At 39.1% G+C, this 18,995-nt stretch overlaps 1 protein-coding gene and 1 non-coding gene across 2 annotated transcripts in view; one reads left to right on the top strand and one right to left on the bottom strand.

The window, feature by feature from the left end:
- Window positions 1-18,995, top strand: part of TBC1D12 (TBC1 domain family member 12) — a 123,286-nt gene that overhangs the window by 4,231 nt on the left and 100,060 nt on the right. The window lies entirely within an intron of this gene.
- Window positions 14,584-14,690, bottom strand: LOC117200893 (U6 spliceosomal RNA). The gene has a single exon (XR_004482671.1). It is a non-coding gene; the product is annotated as a U6 spliceosomal RNA (small nuclear RNA).

An 18,995-nucleotide genomic window follows, 5' to 3' on the forward strand; every position in this document is an offset into this window, starting at 1 on the left:
CTGTTGTCTGATATCCATCAGCCTTACTGGCCCCTAAAGACGCTTGAAATGTAAGACCCATGCATCTAGATTTTAAATCTCAGGATGGCACTGCATAATATTAGTTCAGCCTATTCTTTTGTGTTTTTCTTTTGAATTTTTAAATTTTATTTTATTTATTTTTTATACAGCAGGTTCTTATTAGTTATCTATTTTATACATGTTAGTGTATATATGTCAATCCCAATCTCCCAATTCATCACACCACCACCCACCCCCCCTGCCACTATCCCCTGTTGGTGTCCATACATTTGTTCTCTACATCTGTGTCTCTATTTCTGACCTGCAAACCAGTTCATCTATACCAGTTTTCTAGGTTCCACATATGTGCATTAATATACAATATTTGTTTTTCTCTTCCTGACTTACTTCACTCTTTATGACAGTCTCTAGACCCATCCACGTCTCTACAAATGACCCAATTTTGTTCCTTTTTATGGCTGAGTAATATTCCATTGTATATATATGCCACATCTTCTTTATCCATTCATCTGTTGATGGGCATTTAGGCTGCTTCCATGACCTGGCTATTGTAAATAGTGCTGCAATGAACATTGGGGTGCATGTGTCTTTCTGAATTATGGTTTTCTCTGGGTATATGCCCAGTAGTGGGATTGCTGGGTCATATGGCAATTCTATTTTTAGTTTTTTAAGGAACCTCCATACTGTTCTCCATAGTGACTGTATCAATTTACATTCCCACCAACAGTGCAAGAGGGTTCCCTTTTCTCCACACCCTCTCCAGCATTTGTTGTTTGTAGATTTTCTGATGATGGCCATTCTGACGGGTGTGAGGTGATACCTCATGGTAGTTTTGATTTGCATTTCTCTAATAATTAGTGATGTTGAGCAGCTTTTCATGTGCTTCTTGGCCATCTGTATGTCTTCTTTGGAGAAATGTCTATTTAAGTCTTCTGCCCATTTTTTTTTTTTTTTTTTGTGGTAAGCAGGCCTCTCATTGTTGTGGCCTCTCATTCTTGCGGAGCACAGGCTTCGGATGCGCAGGCTAAGCGGGCATGGCTCACGGGCTCAGCCGCTCCACGGCATGTGAGATCTTCCTGGACCAGGGCACAAGCCCGTGTCCCCTGCATCGGCAGGCGGACTCTCAACCACTGCGCCACCAGGGAAGCCCCTGCCCATTTTTTGATTAGATTGTTTGTTTTTCTAATGTTGAGCTGCATGAGCTCTTTATATGTTTTGGAGATTAATCCTTTGTCTGTTGATTCATTTGCAAATATTTTCTCCCATTCTGAGGGTTGTCTTTTCGTCTTGTTTGTAGTTTCCTTTGCTTTGCAAAAGCTTTTAAGTTTCATTAGGTCTCATTTATTTATTTATTTATTTTATTTCCATTACTCCACAAGGTGGATCAAAAAAGATCTTGCTGTGATTTATGTCAAAGGGTGTTCTTCCTATGTTTTCCTCTAAGAGTTTTATAGTGTCTGGTCTTACATTTAGGTCTCTAATCCATTTTGAGTTTATTTTTGTGTATGGTGTTAGGGAGTGTTCTAATTTCATTCTTTTACATGTAGCTGTCCAGTTTTCCCAGCACCACTTATTGAAGAGGCTGTCTTTTCTCCACTGTATATCCTTGCCTCCTTTGTCATAGATTAGTTGACCATAGGTGCGTGGGTTTATCTCTGGGCTTTCTATCCTGTTCCATTGATCTATATTTCTGTTTTTGTGCCAGTACCATATTGTCTTGATTACTGTAGCTTTGTAGTATAGTCTGAAGTCAGGGAGTCTGATACCTCCAGCTCCGTTTTTTTCCCTAAAGGCCACTTTGGCTATTCGGGTCTTCTGTGTCTCCATACAAGTTTTAAGATTTTTTGTTCTACTTCTGTAAAAAATGCCACTGGTAATTTGATAGGGATTGCACTGAATCTGTAGATTGCTTTGGGTAGCATAATCATTTTCACAATATTGATTCTTCCAATCCAAGAACATGGTATATCTCTCCATCTGTTTGTGTCATCTTTGATTTCTTTCATCAGTGTCTTATAGTTTTCTGAGTACAGGTTTTTACCTCCTTAGGTAGATTTATTCCTAGGCATTTTATTCTTTTTGTGGCAATGGTTTCCTTCATTTCTTCATTTCTCTTTCTGATCTTTCGTTGTTAGTGTTTCCTTCATTTCTCTTTCTGATCTTTCGTTGTTAGTGTATAGGAATGCAAGAGATTTCTGTGCATTAATTTTGTATCCTGCAACCTTACCAAATTCATTGATTAGCTCTAGTAGTTTTCTGGTGACATCTTTAGGATTCTCTATGTATAGTACCATGTCATCTGCAAACAGTGACAGTTTTACTTCTTCTTTTCCTATTTGGATTCCTTTTATTTCTTTTTCTTCTCTGATTGCCATGGCTAGGACTTCCAAAACTATATTGAATAATAGTGGCGAGAGTGGACATCATTGTCTCATTCCTGATCTTAGAGGAAATGCTTTCAGTTTTTCACCATTGAGAATGATGTTTGCTGTGGGTTTGTCGTATATGGCCTTTATTCTGTTGAGGTAGGTTCCCTCTATGCCCACTTTCTGGAGAGTTTTTATCATAAATGGGTGTTGAATTTTGTCAAAAGCTTTTTCTGCATCTATTGAGATGATCATATGGTTTTTATCCTTCAATTTGTTAATATGGTGTATCACATTGATTGATTTGCGTATATTGAAGAATCCCTTGCATCCCTGGGATATATCCCACTTGATCATGGTGTATGATCCTTTTAATGTGTTGTTGGATTCTGTTTGCTAGTATTTTGTTGAGGATTTTTACGTCTATATTCATCAGTGATATTGGTCTGTAATTTTCTTTTTGTGTAGTATCTTTGTCTGGTTTTGCTATCAGGGTGATGGTGTCCTCATAGCATGAGTTTGAGAGTGTTCCTTCCTCTGCAATTTTTGGAAGAGTTTGAGAAGGATTGGTGTTACCTCTTCTCTAAATGTTTGATACAATTCACTCATGAAGCCATCTGGTCCTGGACTTTTGTTTGTTGGAAGATTTTTAATCACAGTTTCAAATTCAGTGCCTGTGATTGGTCTGTTCATATTTTCTATTTCTTCCTGGTTCAGTCTTGGAAGGTTATACCTTTCTAAGAATTTGTCCATTTCTTCCAGATTGTCCATTTTATTGGCATAGAGTTGCTTGTAGTAGTCTCTTAGGATGCTTTGTATTTCTGCAGTGTCCATTGTAACTTCTCCTGTTTCATTTCTAATTTTATTGATTGGAGTTCTCTCCCTCTTTTTCTTGACGAGTCTGGCTAAAGTTTATCAGTTTTATTTTCTCAAAGAACCAGCTTTTAGTTTTATTGATCTTTGCTATTGTTTTCTTTGTTTCTATTTCATTTATTTCTATTCTGATCTTTATGAATTCTTTCCTTGTACTAACTTCAGGTTTTGTTTGTTCTTCTTTCTCTAGTTCCTTGAGGTATAAGATTAGATTGTTTATTTGATATTTTTCTTGTTTCTTGAGGTAGGTTGTATTGCTATAAACTTCCCTCTTAGAACTGCTTTTGCTGTGTCCCATAGGTTTGGATCGTCGTGTTTTCATTGTCATTTGTCTCTAGGTATTTTTTGATTTCCTCTTTGATTTCTTAAGTGATCTCTTAGTTATTTAATAACGTATTGTTTAGCCTCTGTATGTTTGTGTTTTTTACATGTTTTCCCTGTAATTGACTTCTAATCTCATAACGTTGTGGTCGGAATAGATGCTTGATATGATTTTAATTTTCTTAAATTTACCAAGCTTGATTTGTGACCCAAGATGTGATCTATCCTGGAGAATATTCCATGTGCACTTGAGAAGAAACTGTAATCTGCTATTTTTGGATGGAATGTGCTATAAATATCAATTAAATCTGTCTGGTCTATTGTGTCATTTAAAGCTTGTGTTTCCTTATTAATTTTCTTTCTGGATGATCAGACCATTGGTGTAAGTGAGGTGTTAAAGTCCCCCACTATTATTGTGTTACTGTCAATTTCCTCTTTTATAATTCTTAGCAGTTGCCTTATGTATTGAGGTGCTCCTATGTTGGGTGCATATATATTTATAATTGTTATATCTTCTTCTTGGATTGATCCCTTGATCATTATGTAGTGTCCTTCCTTGTCTCTTGTAACGTTCCTTATTTTAAAGTCTATTTTATCCGATATGATTATTGATACTCCAGCTTTCTTTCGATTTCCATTTGCATGGAAATATCTTTTTCCATCCCCTCACTTTCAGTCTGTATGTGTTCCTAGGTCTGAAGTGGGTCTCTTGTAGACAGCATATATATGTGTCTTGTTTTTTTATCCATTCAGCAAGCCTGTGTCTTTTGGTTGGAGCATTTAATCCATTCACATTTAAAATAATTATTGATATGTATGTTCTTATTACCATTTTCTTAATTGTTATGGGTTTGTTTTTGTAGGTCCTTTTCTTCTCTTTTGTTTCCCACTTAGAGAAGTTCCTTTAGCATTTGTTGTAGAGCTGGTTTGGTGGTGCTGAATTCTCTTAGCTTTTGCTTTTCTGTAAAGCTTTTGATTTCTCCATCAAATCTGAATGAGATCCTTGCTGGGTAGAGTCATCTTGGTTGTTGGTTCTTCCCTTTCATCACTTTAAGTATATCATGCCCTGTCTGGCTTGTAGAGTTTCTGCTGAGAAATCAGCTGTTAACCTTATGGGAGTTCCTTTGTACGTTTTTTGTCATTTTTCCCTTGTTACTTTCAATAATTTTTCTTTGTCTTTAATTTTTGTCAATTTGATTACTATGTGTCTCAGTGTGTTTCTTCTTGGGTTTATCCTGCCTGGGACTCTCTGCACTTCCTGGACATGGGTTGCTATTTCCTTTCCCATGTTAGGGAAGTTTTCAACTATAATCTCTTCAAATATTTTCTTGGGTCCTTTCTCTCTCTCTTCTCCTTGTGGGACCCCTATAATGCGAACGTTGTTGTGTTTAATGTTGTCCTATAGGTCCCGTAGGCTGTCTTCATTTCTTTTCATTCTTTTTTCTTTATTCTGTTTCGCAGCAGTGAATTCCACCATTCTGTCTTCCAGGTCACTTATCTGTTCTTCTGCCTCAGTTATTCTGCTACTGATTCTTTCTACTGTATTTTTCATTTCAGTTATTGTATTGTTCATCTCTGTTTGTTTGCTCTTTAATTCTTCTAGGTGTTTGTTCTTTAATTCTTCTAGGTCTTTGTTCTTTAATTCTTCTAGGTCTTTGTTAAATATTTCTTGCATCTTCTCAATCTTTGCCTCCATTGTTTTTCCGAGGTCCTGGATCATCTTCACTATCATTATTCTGAATTCTTTTTCTGGAAGGTTGCCTATCTCCACTTCATTTAGTTGTTTTTCTGGGATTTTATCTTGTTCCTTCATCTGGTACAGAGTCCTCTGCCTTTTCATTTTGTCTATCTTTCTGTGAATGTGGTTTTTCCTTCCATAGGCTGTAGAATTGTAGTTCTTCTTGCTTCTACTCTAGTTCAGCCTATTCTTACTCTCCATCGCAAGGGTGAACTGCTTTCAGATCAATCACTTTTGGCTTTAGGTCAAAAGTAGTGTTTTGGTAGCTATCTCCCTTTTTAGCTTAGTATCCTCTTGCATTCTGCTAAACCCTTGTTTTCTCTCCGTCTCTTTTTTCCTTTGCCTTCTATTCAGCACTCTTGGTGAATATTCCCCTTTTCCAGTTTCTCTCAATCCCCACATCCTAAATGGTATATGGAAAAAAGCATGAACATTGAGGGCAGAAAGACTTAGTTTTTAACCACCTTCTAAAATGGGGGAGGGGTTCCCTGGTGGCGCAGTGGTTAAGAACCCACCTGCCAATGCAGGGGACATAGGTTCAAGCCCTGGTCCAGGAAAATCCCACATGCCACGGAGAAACTAAGCCCGTGCACCCCAACTACTGAGCCTGCACTCTAGAGTCTGTGAGCCACAACTACTGAGCCCACGTGCCACAACTACTAAAGTCTGCATGCCTAGAGCCCGTGCTCCACAAGAGGAGCCACCACAATGAGAAGCCCGCACACCACAGCGAAGAGTAGCCCCTGCTCACCGCAACTAGAGAAAGCCCACGTGCAGCAACGAAGACCCAATGCAGCCAAAAATAAGTAAATAAAAAATAAAAAAATAAAATGAGGGTAACAATACTTACCTGTTAGTGATATGGTGTATGGCACCTGGCATGCAAAAGGTGTGGCAAAATTAAGAAACAGTCCCTCCTTCTTTATGGTAAATAATTACAAGACCTTCTGTGAGGGTGTTTTCATAGTTCTTCCACTTTCTCTTTTCCAATCTTTATTGTCAGTTCATTCATTTACCCTTTTATTAATTCACTTATGTAACAAATATTAACTGGCCTCTTACTCTCTATCAGCCAGTGTCAGGGCATGAGAACGAGAAAATGATACCATCCCTGCCTTTGTTGGGCTTTGGTCTACTAGTGGGAAGCAGATATTAGTCAAAGAACCACACAAATAAATGTAAAGTTTTCTAATTCTAAAACGTTTTGTTGTAATTAGTGCCAGAAAAGAGAGTATACAGTGTTAAGACCTATTATATTAATAATAGGGGGATGTTGTGGCCTCATCAGAGAGGTCATAGGAGGCTTTTACTAAAGAAATGATGACTGAGCTGAGATCTGAAGGAAAGAGGAATTAACTCTGTGTGCGTGCGTGTGTGTGTGTGTGTGTGTGTGTGTGTCTGTGTCTGTGTGTGGTGGTGGTCATGATTAGAATTTTTAGCAAATGGAAACAGCATATGCAAAGCCCTGTGATCCAAGGGAGCAGAGGCTTATTACTGGTCAGTTTGCTCTCTCTTGCTTTTTCTTTTTTTCTTCTTACTTTCTTCCATTCTTTCTTTCCTCCCTTCCCTTATTTCTTTCTTATTCTTTTAATGCAGAGAGTTAACACCTTCCTCAGTTCTTGACACATTATCGTCATTCATCCATGCAAAGACTCTCAGTTACATTTTTTTTAAGATTTTTTAAAATTTACTTATTTATTTTTGGCTGCATTTGGTCTTCGTTGCTGCACCCAGGCTTTCTCTAGTTACAGTGAGCGGGGGCTACTCTTCGTTGCAGTGTGTGGGCTTCTCGTTGCGGTGGCTTCTCTTGCTGTGGAACATGGGCTCTAGGCACGCGGGCTTCAGTAGTTGTGGCATGTGGGCTCAGTAGTTGTGCCTCACGGGCTCTAGAGCACAGGCTCAGTAGTTGTGGCGTGTGCGGGCTTAGTTTCTCCGTGGCATGTGGGATCTTCCCGGAACAGGGCTCGAACCCATGTCCCCTGCATTGGCAGGTCAGTTTTTAACCACTGCACCACCAGGGAAGTCCCCTGTTACATTTTTTATTTATCAGTATACTCAGTTTTATCCCCTTTTAGCAATTCCTTTCTCTCTTCCATATGCAACCATTTTAATACAGATTTTTTAAATTCATGTTCTTGAAAAAAGGTATATTTGTTTTCTATGTATGTGTTATTAACTTATGTAAATGATATTGTATTATTATTCTCATTTCTTTTTCACTTGGCACTGTTTTTAACATAGTTGTTCTGTGTATATCTGTGTATACTAATCATGCTCTGTGTATATCTAATCTGTTGTTACTATTTGTTACATAGTTCTTCATCTTGATTATTATACATTTACTCCAATTCAGAATTGTCTCCAATTCTTTTCCACCTCACACAAGAACAGCAACAACAACACTGGCACACTTTAATGAGCATCCTCTAACATATCCTCTTAGGGACGAGTGAGAAATTCCTTTGAAGGGTATAACCAGGAGTGGAATTGCTGGGTCATAGGTTATGCACATACTTGATTTGACTAAGTCATGCCAGCTGGATCATCAGAATAACTCAATTATCAGGGGTTTTCTGTTTTATGATTACCTCATCCCCACTGCTCTCCAACAGAGCATCCTAGAATCTTCTATTCAATTCTATTTTCTCCTGTATCCCTTTTATCCTTCACACATCCATTGTGAGTAAGCCACTGGGGTTCTCCTTTCCCCCAGTAGCCTAGATCCAGATCCAGTTTATCACATTCCCCTTCAGGAATTTACAACACACAGTTGTATACTAAAGATAATTGTCATCTTCTAAAGGAGGTTTCTGTTTACTTTTCCTAAACATTTAAAACCCTGTGCCCATAATCTGTATACTTTCCATGATCCCCTTTCAACTCACAAATATTTCTTAGGATTATCTAATCACTAAGGTGGACTACAAGAAGGTTGGACAAAGAAATTTTTTACTTAGTCTCAAAAGAAGAAATGTAAATGGCTAATATGGGAGTGGGGTGGGGTGGGGGAGGGAGGTCCAGCTTCATTAGTAGTACTTTTCTTTGTTTTATTTTAAATGAATTTATTTATTTATTTATTTATTTATTTATGGCTGCATTGGGTCTTCATTGCTGCGCTTGGGCTTTCTCTAGTTGTGGCAAGTGGGGGGTACTCTTCATTGTGGTGCGCGGGCTTCTCATTGCGGTGGCTTCTCTTGTTGCAGAGCACGGGCTCTAGGCATGTGGACTTCAGTAGTTGTGGCACGTGGGCTCAGTAGTTGTCGCTCACGGGCTCTAGAGCACAGGCTCAGTAGTTGTGGCCCACAGGCCTAGCTGCTCCGCAGCATGTGGGATCTTCCCGGACCAGGGCTCGAACCCGTGTCCCCTGCATTGGCAGGCAGATTCTTAACCACTGTGCCACCAGGGAAGTCCGGTAGTACTTTTCAAAGAAAAGTAGTTAGAAATAATTAAGAGAAGTCCTTTTACTGATATAAAGTTGGGGAGTTTTTTAAAGAGATACAATCTATCTTTGGTGAGGTTTCAGGAAGATGGGTGCTTACACACAATGCTGGTAGGGAATGTAAAACTGTACAACCTTTTCACAAAGCAATTTGAAAATGTGTATCAAAGGACCAAATAGTGACTTCACAGTGCAGAAAACTGGAAGGCATCATCTTGACTAAATTATTAAAGTTAATATCACAAGTATTGGGATAAACCAGTATTATGCGCCTCCTGCTGCAATGGATGAGAACACAACATCACTTCGGTAGTATTCTTACTAAACATGTATAACCTGAATTGAATTATGAGGAAACAATGAAACCAAACCTAAACTGAGGGATCTTATAAAACAACTGGCCAATCTTCTTCAAAAGTGTCCAGGTCATTCAGAATCAGCTACATAATTTACAGAGCCCTGGTAAAATTCAAATGTGAAATTTTCAAAATTTCTTTAAAAATAATAAAGAATTTCAAGACAACAATAACAGTATTAAATCAAATGTGCAGGGCAGGGCCCTGTGCCCTGAGTTAGCCCTGAGGTCATGAAAGACTGAGAAACTCCTGCATTGGAGGGGTAGAAGGAGACATGAAAACTAAAAGGAATGCTTGATCCTGCACCAGATCAAGAACATTAGTGGGACAAAATGAAATATTTAAGTAAGGTCTATAGATTAGGTAATAGTATGATAGCAATGTTTCTTTTTCCTTTTTTTTTTTTTTTTTTTGCGGTACGCGGGCCTCTCACTGTTGGGGCCCCTCCCGCTGCGGAGCACAGGCTCCGGACGCACAGGCTTAGCGGCCATGGCTCACGGGCCCAGCCGCTCCGCGGCATGTGGGATCCTCCCGGACCGGGGCACAAACCCGCGTCCCCTGCATCGGCAGGCGGACTCTCAACCACCGCGCCACCAGGGAAGCCCCATTATTTTGATAATTGTATTGTGGTTACGTTAGATATTAATATTTGGGGAATCTAAATGAAGAGCATATGGAAATACCTTGTGCTGTTTTTGCAAATTTTTATACGTCTCAAATTATTTCAAAATAAGTAAAAGTACAAGATGTGGGAGATCAGTGGGCATTGGAGTACTCACTGAAATTGTCTTGGAAAATAGAGCTTAAAACTGGGTTTTGTATACATTTATTTATTTATTTATTTAATTTTGGGTGCATTGGGTCTTCGTTGCTGCAGCGAGCTTTCTCTAGCTGCAGCCAACGGGGGCTACTCTTCGTTGCGGTGCGCGGGCTTCTCATTGCGGTGGCTTCTCTTGTTGCAGAGCGCGGGCTCTAGGTGCGTGGGCTTCAGTAGTTGTGGTGCGTGGCCTTCAGTAGTTGTGGCGTGTGGGCTTCAGTAGTTTTGGCGCACGGACTTCAGTAGTTGTGGTGCACAGGCTTCGTTGCTCCACGGCATGTGGGATCTTCCTGGACCAGGGCTCAAACCCGTATCCCCTGCATTGGCAGGCAGATTCCTAACCACTGTGCCACCACGGAAGTCACAAAACTGGGTTTTGGATAATGGATGAGAATTTAATGGATAGAAAGGAGATTTAATTGGACATAGGAAAAAAACATGTAAAGGAAAGCAAAATCTTTGGCTTTCAAGTCTAATAAAAAAAATGTATATTTATATGATTTCCCCTATTATTCCATTTCTGATAAATTTTCCTGAGAAAATAGCCAAAGATATGTACAGATATTTATATACAATGAATCAAACTGCAGCAGTGTTTATAACAGTAAACAATTGGGAGACATCAAAATGTCCAATAATGGGGTTGGTTAAATAAGCTTATTTTCATCCACAGATTAGGAAACAACACAGCAAATTAAATTATCTATAAAAGAGTATTCAATTAGTATTGAATTTGATTAGTGCTGGGTAGAGGGATTGTGGCTTTTTAAAGATTTTTCTGTTTATGTTTTATTGCAAAATGGCTTCCTGTTATACTTTTGTTATCAAAATACAGACATCACTGAAAAAATGAGAAATATTTAACCTACTTCAGGTCTGGCCCCAAACGTTTCTGAAAATACTAACACTTAACAAATGTTAGTCCTCCTTATAGTGAATTTATGTAAAAACTCTCATTTGATTATAGCAGTACCAACTATTTGCAGAACAGGTCATTGTTTTTGTAAGTCTGTGCATAGTCTTTAAATGTAGGCTTGTAGATGCTTTTTTCTCCAACTGTAGCTGAATGCCCTCTTGCAGCGTAAAAAATACTTGCAACTCTTGCTTCTTCACAATTCATAGCTATGACATGTAGTTGGAAGTGCTTTTCAGACTATTCTTTTAAAGAATTGCCATTTAAGCAATTTTAAAATATCATAAAAGGAAGTATAAAAATCCAAAAAACTCCATCATTCTCTTCATATCTATCCTTTTTGACCATTATCAAGCTAGAGATGCAGATTTTATATGTCATTATAATCATGATACGCAATTGTGTATCTCTACCTTTTATTTAATATTATTTTGTAAAATTTCCCCATATTTCTGTATTTTTATCATTTTAATTATCTTCATAATATTTCACTGATATACCTAGTTTTTCCTACACTTCCCATATTATTGACAATTTAAGTAATTTCTAATTTTTAACTATTAAGCATTTTGTTACAAGCATCTTTTTATAGCTTTTATTTTAGTCTCTTGAATTATTTCCTTATGACAGATTCCCAGGAGTAGGATTGCAGTGCCTCTTGATATGTGGTATCAGTTTGCTTCCCCAAAGGATCAGTATGCATTTCTAGAGCATCTCATCAGTCTCTTGGTTTGTGGCTGGCCCGCTGTTGTTTACCAAACAGCAGCTGCTTTGTGATCTTACTATCATTCATTTCCCACATGTGTCTCACCCTTCTGGTTAATCTGCAATACACATATCCTCAATACTTGTTATCTAACTATAACCCACAACCTTAGTCCTAGTCACCTTCTCTTACTGGCTGAGGCTTTACCAGGCATGCATGGAATTTAAATTATTTGTGGAAGTTGAGGATGATTTCAGCAGCAATCCAAGTCACATAGGCACACAGAAGATTGTTTCATAGAACTTTATTTGGATTTTGATACCAAATTTATTCCACATCTTGTCAGCCAATTTTCAAATGGACATACTGACCACAATTTTGTTTAGTCAGTTTGTCATCAAAGACTCAGCTTTCAGATCTGTATATAGTGAGGACAACCTATAGTTATTTTAGGTTTCACTAGTGCATACTCATACAAAACGAACCATCTTTAGGTTAAACGTTCATCCATGGACAATGAAATTGCATGTGTTTAAGAGTGTAAATAGGAATCAGCATCAGGCAGTTTTTGGATTATGGTCTTGAGGATCATAGATATGCTTAATCTGTTGAGTTGGGAATTTCCTGGAAACTAGACACATATTTGATAGTAGTTTTATTCACCCATTTATTCATGTATTCTTTTAATAAATGTTTATTGCTACTATGTTCTTGGCACTGTGGTTGATACTATTGCTAAGAAGGTGAACAAAACAGCCATACTCCCTCCCCTCATAGAGCTTGTAGTGTAGTGTGTGTGTGTATGTGTGTGTGTGTGTGTGTGTGTGTGTGTGTACAAATGCCAACCAAATATATTTATATATATACATATAAAATTATAGCTGTGATACTGACTACAAAGAAAAAAGGTGCTATGAAAGCATATAACTGGAGTCTAAGCAATTGGAGTGGAGATCAGAGAAGGCTTCTCTGAGGAGGTGACATTAAAACTGAGTCCTGAAAAAGCGTAGGAGTTAATCAGGTTAACAAGGTGGGGAAGAGTCTTCTAGGCAGGGGGACCAACATGCACAAAGACCCTTAAGGAGAAGGGGCTGAGCACATAATTTCAGAAACAGGGAAAAGTTGATGTGAAAAATGCTGAGTGAGGAGAAAGGAAATGAGAGATGAGATTGGAGAGGCAGATAAAAATCAGCATAACACAGACCCAGGTCATCATGGAGAACAACCTAGATATAGAAGCTTGCACAAGGAGCTTTGTAGTAACTATGACAAAAAGAAGACCAACACAACAGAAGTTCAGGGAGTTTAGGAGAGAAGTGGGAGGGGAGACTAGATAGGTAGACAGACCATGAAGAGCTTTGTAGGTCATGAAAAAGTTTTTGTCTCTGGCCTTAAGAGAATAGGAAGCCACTTACATTTGGATTAAGGAAGAGGAACCCTCCCAAAGAGTACTTAGAAGAAACAGCCAAAATGTAGGAGAAAAAAATAGAGACAATAGAGAAATGAAACCTAAGGAAAAAGTGTTTCTTTTAAAAAGTTGAAAGGTTAATATAAAGGTGACTAAAAAAGCAGGGCAGTGACATGATCAGATATGTGTTTATTAAAAAGTACTCCAGGGGCTTCCCTGGTGGCGCAGTGGTTGAGAGTCCGCCTGCCGATGCAGGGGACACGGGTTCGTGCCCCGGTCTGGGAAGATCCCACATGCTGCGGAGCGGCTGGGCCCGTGAGCCATGGCCGCTGAGCCTGTGCGTCCGGAGCCTGTGCTCCGCAACGGGAGAGGCTGCGACAGTGAGAGGCCCGCGTACAGCAAAAAAAAAAAAAAAAAAAAAAAAAAAAAAATTCCTAGGAAAAAGTACTCTGGCAGGACTTCCCTGCGGGTCCAGGGGTTAAGACTTCGCCTTCCAATGCAGGGGGTGCGGGTTCGATCCCTGGTTGGTGAGCTAAGAACCCACATGCCTCACAGCCAAAAAACCAAAACATAAAACGGAAGCAATATTGTAACAAATTCAATAAAAACTTTAAAAATGGTCCACATTTTAAAAAAATCTTAAAAAAAAAAGTACTTTGGTTGCAGCATGGGAAAATGTTTGAATGTGGCCCCAAGTGAATGTGGAGAGACCAGTTGGAGGGTAATTCTGTCACCCAGGAAAGAGATGATAGTAACTTAGTCTGGGTGGGTAGACAGAGTGTAAAGTGAGTACATTTAGAGGATATTTACATTATATCCTTAGACCTTATCCATCTTATAGCTGAAAGTTTGTAAGCGTCTCTCAGCTGTCTAATTTCAGAAGATCTGATGTAAAACATGGTGAGCTACAGTGGATAACATTGTATTATATAATTTAAAAAAGATATTTAGGAGGGTAAAACAAACAGACTTTAGTGACTAGTTGGTACATTAGCCTTCTAAGGCTGTGATAACAAACTGCCACAGATTTGGTGGTTTAAAACAACATAAATTTATTCTCTCACAATTCTGGAGACCAGAAGTCTGAAATCAAGATGTTGGCGGAGTTGGTTTCTTCTGAAGACCAGAAGTCTGAAATCAAGATGTTGGCGGAGTTGGTTTCTTCTGAAGGCTCTGCAAGAGAATTCACTTCATGCCCCTCTCCTAATTGATGGCACCATCAGCAATCCTTTGGGTTCCTTTGGCTTATAGATGCCTCACTCCAATCTCCTCCTCCATCTTCACATGGCCTTCTTCCCAGTGTCTCCATGTGGAGACATGGAGACACTCCATGTCTTCTCTTCTTCTTTCTTTTTTTCCCCCACTATTTGATTTTTTTTAATTTAATTTTTATTTTATATTGGAGTATAGTTGATTTACAATGTTGTATTAGTTTCAGGTGTACAGCTAAGTGATTCAGTTACACATATACATATATTCATTCTTTTTCAGATTCTTTTCCCATGTAGGTTATTACAGAATATTAAGTAGAGTTCCTTGCGCTATACAGTAGGTCCTTGTTGATTATCTATTTTGTATATAGTAGTTTGTATATGTTAAACCCAAACTCCTAATTTATCCCTCCCCAAAATATGGAACACTTCGTGAATTTGCATGTCATCCTTGCACAGGGGCCATGCTGATCTGCTCTGTATCATTCCAGTTTTAGTATATGTGCTGCCAAAGTGAGCACTCCTCTTTTTTCTTTTATAATGACATCCATCACACCTATTTATTAGGTCTGTTAGGAGAGGGGGTATGTCTAATCCAGGATTATCTCATTTTGGGAGCCTTATCTTAATTATATCTACAAAGACCCTTTTCTAAATAAAGTCACATTCACAGGTACTTGCGGTTAGGACTTGGATATATCTTTTGGGGGGACACAATTCAACCCACTACACCTGGATAAGGAGTAAGAAAGAGGGAGGTATCAAGGATGACTCTTGGGTTTTAGGTGTGTGAACTAAAGTACTGTCATTTGGTGAGATATGGAATATTATAATAGGAGCAGATTTGGAGAAGGCAATTATGAGTTTAGACTTGGACATATTGGGATCAAGGTGACTTTGAGACTACCAAGCAGATATATTGGGTACACAGTTGGCATATAGGACCTGGAGAAACTGAGTGGAGGGTGGTGGTATGTATTAAGATGGAGAATGCTGGAAGAAAACTAGGAAAGACTCAGTCATGTTATGTTTATGATGTCTAAAAATATCTACATGTAAGTATCAAGAAGGCATTTGGATTATAATGTTGGAGCTGTAGATAACAAATTCAAGAGTCCATTTTATAGATGATCATCTAAATCATGAGATTGCCGAGGGTAAAGGGGGTTGAATAAGAAGAAAAGAGGGTTCAGAACTATTCCATTAGGAAATTTCAGCTACAAAGGAAGAATTCTCTCTTCCCTTGAGGAGACTGAGAAGTAGTGGCCAAAGAGGTAGGAGGAAAACTAAGAGAGTATGGCAACAATAGAATAATAAAAACTGAGGAAAAGGAGTGTTTCTTTTAAAAGGTTGAAAGCCAGGTGAAAGAGTGTTTCAAAATGGAGGGAGTGATTAACAGAATGAATGCTGTTGAAAGATCAAGCAAGATAGAGACTGACATTTTTTCCTTAAATTAGGGACAGGGAAGTCATTGATGAGGGTAAAGAATTGTGGACAGAAGCTAGAATGGAGTAAATTGGGGCGGGGCGGGCAGGTGACAAGTGAGAAAATAGAGAAATCTTTAAAATGGTATTTTTTGGAAATAAACTTACAAAAAGCTATAAACATAAAATCGTACAAAGAACACATACATCTTTCCCAGATTTGCCTACTGTTAACATTTTAGAAAATTTTATTGAAGTATAGTTTACAATGTTGTGTTAAGCAAAGTGACTTGGTTGTCCATATATTTATTCTTTTTCACATTCTTTTCCATTATGGTTTATCACAGGATATTGAATATGTTCCCTGTGCTATGCAATAGGACCTTGTTGTTTATCCACTGTTAACATTTTATCCCATTTACTTTATCCCTTGTTCTGTGTGTATGTGTGTGCATGCATAATTTTTTTTTCTAAATCATTTGAGGGTAAATTACGTATATCATGGCCTTTTATCCCAAACACTCTAGTGTACATTTCCTAAGAGCAGAAATATTTTCTTACAGAATATAGCAATTGTTAATTATAAATATCAATTTTTACATCGACACCTTTACTTAATACACTGTGCTGCGACTTCCCTGGTGGCGAAGTGGTTAAGAATCCGCCTGCCAATACAAGGGACACGGGTTCAATCCCTGGTCTGGGAAGATCCCACATGCCGCGGAGCAACTAAGTCCATGCACCACAACTACTGAGCCTAAGCCTGCGCTCTAGAGCCTGCAAGCCACAACTACTGAGCCCATGCGCCTAGAACCTGTGCACCACAACAAAGAGCAGCCCCTGCTTGCTGCAACTAGAGAAAGCCCACGGGCAACAACAAAGACCCAACGCAGCCAAAAATAAAGTAAATAAATAAATAAATTTATGGAAAAAAATATCCACTGTGCTTATGACAATTGTGTCAGATGATCTAATAAAGTCCTTCATAGAATGTTTTCCTTTTCTCTACCTAATACAAAACCCAGTTTAGGGGCAGGTATTGCATGTACTTGTCATATTGTTTTAATTTTATTTAATCTCAAGTCTGTCCACAGCTTTTATTTGCCTTCTATGATACTGCCTTTTTTTGAAGAATAGAGTACCCCCCATTTCATTTTTTAAAATAGAATTTTCCTCATTTCAAGTTCATCTGATGATTTTGTGTGATTAGACTGAGGTTGTACATCCTTGGCCGCACTGTATCCTTCTCTGGGTATCACATCTGGAGGTGCACAATGTGTAAACATCTTTTTAAAGCAGCTCACTTGTTCAGGGGAGGAGAGAGATAGGTTATAGGTATAAGGCAGCATTTTCCAACCTTGGCTATAAATTAGAATGACTTGAGTGGCTTTTAATACCAGTGTAAAGGCTCCTCCTCCAGAGATATTGACTGAATTTGTCTTGGGTATGGCCCAGACATCAGCATTTTTAAAAAAACCTCCCTAAATGTTGCTGCTAATGTGCAGCTAAGTGAGAAAAAGTGTATGCGGGTGTTGATGATGGTGATTTAACATGATAGAAGGTTAAGCTTTTGAATGCTATTTGGAAATCCAGTGTAACAAGAAAAAAGTTGATTAAAGAAAGAGGAGCTTTGAGGTCTTTTTTGGAGGCCTTTGTACTCTCCTTGAGTACAATTGTAGCAAAATAATAGTATGGGATAATGGTACCATTCTTCACTCTTCAATAACGAGAATTGGGTCATACACATAGAATATGACTAATTACGTGTTTTTTGTTTTAAGGAAGGAAATTCTTTTTAAAAATAATTATTTTATGTTTGGCTGCGTTGTGTCTTCGTTGCTGCGCACGAGCTTTTCTCTAGCTGCGGCAAGCGGGGGCTACTCTTCGTTGCAGTGCGCAGGCTTCTCATTGCAGTGGCTTCTCATATTGCAGAGCACGGGCTCTAGGTGCGCAGGCTTCAGTAATTGTGGCACGTGGACTCAGTAGTTGTGGCTCGTGGGCTCTAGAGTGCAGGCTCAGTAGTTGTGGCGCATGGGCTTAGTTGCTCCGCAGCATGTGGGATCTTCCCAGACCAGGCTCAAACCTGTGTCCCTGCAGTAGCAGGCAGATTCTTAACCACTGTGCCACCAGGGAAACCCTAATTACATGTGTTTTGAGAATTTCTGTGAAAGTCAGATTTCTCAGAAATGTAAGAATCCAAGTATACCAATAGTTTTTCATATTTTAATATTAATATTAATTAATATTTTACAGCAGAGATTAAGAATATGCCTTCTCATCATAATGATTTCATCTGATTTATAGGACTGTACCAGGATATATTATTTATGCCTGAGTTGTAGTAATGTAATATGGTATCAAAAGTTTTTGATGTCAGACCCTTAAGGACCACAGAAAGGATATGCTACACCTTGAAAGAAGATTTTTTTTTCTTTGTAAGATAGGATATGATACTACTTATCAGAGAAGTCGGAAAGTTTTATTGTTGAAAGTGGGACATATAACCACTAATCACTAAGAAGAACCACTATCATTGTTTATTATGCAATACATATTACTGTAGACAAAGTTACAAAATATAAATGTGTCAATTTTGAAGTCTGCACTGATAAAATAGAAGGGTTGTATGGGCTATTATGGTTCATAAAACCTTCTTCTATTGACCGTGGGAGAGAAAGGAGTTGAACAAAATAAACAATTTGAAGAAACTGTATTTTTAAAAGAGTATGATTTCACAGAGGAAGAAATAGAGTGGTTGCTTGAAAAAAATAAGTTAATAAGTTAGGGAAGGTTTGACAGCAGGAAGAAAATTGCAAGGTTAAATTCTCTAGGCATAGAGGAAAAAGGTTGAAAAGACAGACGATTGAGATTAGATTCTCTTAGCTACCCTCATCTTTACCATCGTACAGCTATACTTATGTCTAGATATCTCCTACATTAACTTAAATTTTTTTATTGGGGTGAAATTCACATAAAATAAAGCCATTTAAAAACGTGCAATTTTAGCTTTTTCCAGGCGGCGGGGACGGAGGTGGGGCTGGCGGGTCTGCGCAGCCTCGGGGCCAGAGCCCGGGTCCCCGCCCGCCCCAGCGCCCGCCGCCGGCCGAGCCCCGCGCCCCGCGCTTCCGTCCTGGGTCGCGGTGGCCGGAGGCGCACCCGGGTCCGCGGGACAGGCGGGCGCAGAGGTCGCTTGTGTTGGGGGGGCGTGGTACGGCGAGGTTCCGGCGCCTCGGCGGAGCATCGCGGGTCCAGGGCTGGGGGCGCCGCGGCTTGCCATGCTCTCCGCACTTTCCCGGCTCGGAAGCCTCGAGAACACGGCTAAGCAGCAGTAATTTAATGGGGACTTTGCCTGCTGGGAACTAGGGGCCTGCTGGGGTCTCAGTTCTTGGCTGGCCCCGGAAC

Source organism: Orcinus orca, chromosome 14 (genome assembly GCF_937001465.1).
Source record: "Orcinus orca chromosome 14, mOrcOrc1.1, whole genome shotgun sequence".
Classification (NCBI taxonomy): domain Eukaryota; kingdom Metazoa; phylum Chordata; class Mammalia; order Artiodactyla; family Delphinidae; genus Orcinus; species Orcinus orca.